Raw genomic sequence first — 4,945 nt, forward strand, 5'->3', positions numbered from 1 at the left:
CATCTTCTTGTGCACTTCCTCACTGGCAGGGCATGGGAAACTGAAAAATCCTTGACTTAGGATAAACACTACATAGCAACAACCTAAATATCAGTGTTTTGAACATTATTCTCATACTAGATCCAAACCACAGCACTATACCAGGTACTAGGAAGACTACTCTGTACCAGACAAAACTAGGACAAAATGTAAAGTTTTAAGGAGACTTAGTACTTTGTAAAAGGTACCATAAGATTCCTCCTTAGGTAACCAGAAACCCTATTGCACAGCACAGGTCTGTCCTGTGTCTAGTGTGCTTCACAGATCAGAGCTAAGGTGGCACTGGTAGATGAGAACACTAGGCTATGGTGTCTAACTCGTCTCATCCCTATCATTCTCTAAGTTTTTGTCTAAAAAAGAAAAAAAAAAGGAATAAAATAAAGTACGAGTTTACATGTTTTACAAACACAAGAAGAATCAAGCAGCTTATTGTTTCATGTTGGCTTTCTGTATAGTGTTAAATGAAATCACACACTGCTCAGACTTTCTAATTACCAGTATGCTTCATGGAGAAAGGCTTTCAGTAATTAACCTTTCAGTTGATCAAAGTACATTCTCTGCTTCTCTCCATCTTCAACCTATTTTAAGTTTTTCTTTCCTTTATTTTTTACCTTCAACTTTGTGCTCTAGATCTTGCCTTTGAAATAATAAGATCAAGTTCATGATTCACAGCTATCAAAAATTTGAGCTACACTATAAGATGACAGACAGAGCAGGGTAAATCTTATTTTAGTTCTAACAATCTTGAATTAAAATGTCACTTTTAGTATGATAGAAAAATAACTCACATGACCCATTATTCTTGGTTAAAATCATGTACACTCATAAAAATGTTTTCATTCAGCCTCAATGGTTATTTATTTCAGAAATGCAGAACTCTTTTTGTAAAGAGGGACATAATTATTCCTTATAGGTACAATAGAACTTCATCAAACTGAAAACTGAGCTTAGATATCACCTACAGATTTTCACCTCATTTGCCACAATGTTCCCACTTCTTAATCTGCATTTCTTACATAGTAATTTTTGTAATCATATTCTATGAAATTATGGAGGCATTTATAATCAAAGTACAGTACACATAGGAGGCTTACAAGCCGGTACATGCAAATATGAAAGTATTGATGATTCTTATGAAGTTTTCTAAACATGCAGAATAGAAAGTTTACATTAATAACCTCAGAAATACTTGTCTATTTCATAAGTAACAAGAAAGTGAAAACCATATGATAAATGTAGTTTTCTGGAACAAAGGACAGTATAGATTTTTTTTTCCTCTTGTATCCACATAAACAAATATAGTATTGTATTTCAGCTTCACTACATGGCAGAGGCTAAATGCTTAACAATCAGCCTAAATGGTTGACCTAATGTTTACCAATACCTCTGCTGAATTAATTAATAATTAACTTGTGTTCACATATTTTTTTCGTCCACTCATACATCCACTTAGAAAAGCCTACAATGAACTTCTAAAGAGAGAGCATCCCACCGGGAAACAACACTGAGCTACTTCTGACGGTTGCAACATTTAGGGATCTACCGATGTGCAATTTTCGGTGCATATTTTTTCTATTCAAAGAAATTGTTTAGGCTGTTTAGAACTTTTTTTTGTAAAAAGCAGTGGTTAACTTTAACATGGACCTCATCACTGACAATTTTTATGGATCACAGTGAGACATCTGCCTCCCAGTTTACTTCTCAACAAGAGAAAAAAATGCATTTAGTTTGATGTCAATAAGAGGCAGCTGAAATCAGTCAACCCTCCAGCTTCTCTTTTGGGAACAGTTATCCATTTGGTTGCACTTTTAGAATTACAAAAGAAATAGTGAATTTACTTTCATCATGAAAGTTTGAAATTGTAATGCTGAAAAACACAATACAAGAAGATTCAAATAAGAAAAGCAGCCTTGTCTTGCAATACTGAAGAATATTTTTCACAAACCTTTTTCTCCCAGTCCTATTTCAAAATTCTGTTTTCTGTCTTTAATAATGTCCTCAGGACTGATAAAAAGTGTATGAATATTACTGTAAAGGTTCATCTATATTTACTTCAGATAGACTTACATTTTTCCAAATTGTTTTATGTGAATATTATTTTTACTAAATTTTACAGATCCAGCACTAAGCAAAATATGCATTTTAGAACTCAAACAGTGGGAAAAGATATTTAGATACTCATCAGCTAGGCAAAGAAAAAAGATCTAAAAACAGGCTAAATGTCTTAGATATTCATTGCAAATTAATTTTGCAGCAATAGTTAGGAAGCCATTCATTTGTTACTTCTGCAAATGCTTAAAACTGGAACTGTCCTGTTATGAATCAGCCCCTACTTTCCAGATGAGTTTATACCTTTCCTTTGGATATTTATATTCAACAGTGTAAAATGTTAAAATACAACCTGATACTAAGCAAAAACATAGGTGTCCTGTATTTTAATTTCACAGACTGCTGTTGTGGGTTTATTTAGCAAAGAAGTGTGACTTGAACTAGTAATATATCTAAATATAGCTGAATAGCTTATTGCTGCCCCAAATAAAACATCTAATCAGCAAATACTTGAATTCAATATGAATTTTAGCCAGACTGCTTTTGGTGGAATATTTCAGAGTGAATAGTATTTTTTTCCTCTTTTTTTTATTAAAAAAAACCAAGAGTAGCTAACGTAGTTTTAGTGTAGTGAGCTATCTGAAAAAGTATTATCAAAGAATTATAGAATTTTAGAATTATAGAATAATAAAATGGTTTGTGTTGAAAGACATTGAAGATTATTTAGTTCCACCCCACCCACCCTATGGCTTTTCTGCATCAGAAAAAGATAACATCACTGACTATGTACTTACTCATGTCATGTATTGATCTCCAATCATCAGCTATGAAATCGTTAGAATCAAAGGAACTAATGTAAAAAGATTAAGCTTTTATGTGAATAGAAGCAATAATTTTATCTATTGATTTAATTATGCCATACAATGAGCAAATAAGGAGTTATGTGATTAAGATAATGGCAAATTTATGTGCAACAATAATATAAAAATCATATTCAAATATGATTATGCTGGTAAAGAATAAATGCCAACAAAGAATGAACAGAGAAAAGAGAAAATAAAGAACATAAAAAACACTAATGAGGATTTAATAACATAAAGAAATTTATTTAGGTGAACTGATTAAGCTTTAAAAAGATCTTGGACATTTGCAGGTGAGAACATCTGCCTTAGCAGACTTTCAACTTCTTAGTTTAACTAATGTTAAATTGACACAGGTTGCCTGTAACTGTCATTCATTACTATTCACCTTTTTATTTTGTTCTATTGTATTTGTAGTAGTTAACATATCATAGGTCACTATCATGTTTCATAGGTCACTAATTGAAATGAAATAGCATGTTTACAGTCATGCAGAATCAGATTTTCCTCTTTGTTCATAGTTTGCATGTTAATGAAGACCATTCAAATGCTAAATTTTGAACAAGGATGAGGAAGGTTTTTTAATTGTCCTTCCTAGCTGCCCACATAGAGTAAATGTCTTTTTGGAAGGAGCTTGACTTTGAACTTTTTCTGAGACCAGCTGAGCATGCCCATACAGGAAAAATCTGAGATGGCAGAAGGAGAAACAGACCCAGATAGCAGGGATCCAGCAGCACTGATGGGGAACAGAAACCTGGACTGATCTTGAAGAGGATTAGAGGTATTTTTTTCCTGGGGAACAAAAGTGATTGTGCGAAGTCTGCTGCAACCAGGAAACTACCAAACCTGAAAGATTACACAGATGCAGAGGGTCTGGGAGTGTTTGTTACTGAAGTCCTTTATTTCTATTCTATCTTCTTTTGAGCTGCTTCTTTCTAAAAAAGTAACTGGTTTTGATTTCTGTTATAACGCATCTAGCTGTAGGTGTTCAAAAACACCTTGGATACCCTGGTATGAGCAGGTCTTGCAGTTTTTATCTCAGCAGGTTATGAAGCATTTGGATGATAGCCTAGATGGCTATACTGCTCCCATTTTAAACATAGACTGAAGGCAGCAGTGAGAGGTGATTTTTTAAATTAATATAAAGGATATCACTACACTAATTCTTTCAAAACATTTTCAAAAAAATGAGCTTGGGAACTTAAATTTGTCATTTTTTTAGTCGCAAAAAGTCATAGTCTTAATGGCTATACTGAATTTATCATATATATTACCTACCTCTTGCTTGATATTTGCTTGCCCATCCATCCTAGAGGACTTAAGTAAATATTACCCCTGACTTGTCCTGCTACACATACTGGCTTTCAAACTAGTTGACTAGCATGAGCTAAATACAGCCCCAAACTACATATAGTTGAAATTTGCTATTTGTTTCAGTCTCTTAGAATGACTCTCATATCCAGTAGATTGTCTTTTTGATTGCAAGCAGATTCAACTTTCCTCGATTTGCTAAGACCTTCATCTTCATAACAACTTCACTGGTAATTCCTTCTCCTTCATTGTACTCCAGTTCTTAAATTCTCATTTTACAGGCTAAGCTTTATGTTAGTTAACCATTAGTTTCCAATAAAGTTGTAGATAGAAAGTATCTTGTTTAAAAAAAGTATTGAATATGTGTTTCATTTAATGCCTATAGACGATATTTTTCTGTAAAAAATTTATGGATAGAAAAAAATATCTAATATCTAATATCTAGTCCTTTTAAGTACTATATAATCCCTCTAATATTTTATACTGTTCTGTATGGTCCATGGTACCTCCACAATTATATACAGCTCTATAGTCTTAGATATCACCATCCTGAGTAGAATAGGTCCTTCCACATTTAAATACGGATCTTTAGTCTTAGATATGACCATCATTAGTAGAACATGGTTATTTTATTACACATAATTGAACATACATACAAGTATGCATTACTTTCTTTCCATGAGCAC

This window comes from Apaloderma vittatum, unplaced genomic scaffold (genome assembly GCF_000703405.1).
Source record: "Apaloderma vittatum isolate BGI_N311 unplaced genomic scaffold, ASM70340v1 scaffold12833, whole genome shotgun sequence".
Lineage (NCBI taxonomy): Eukaryota > Metazoa > Chordata > Aves > Trogoniformes > Trogonidae > Apaloderma > Apaloderma vittatum.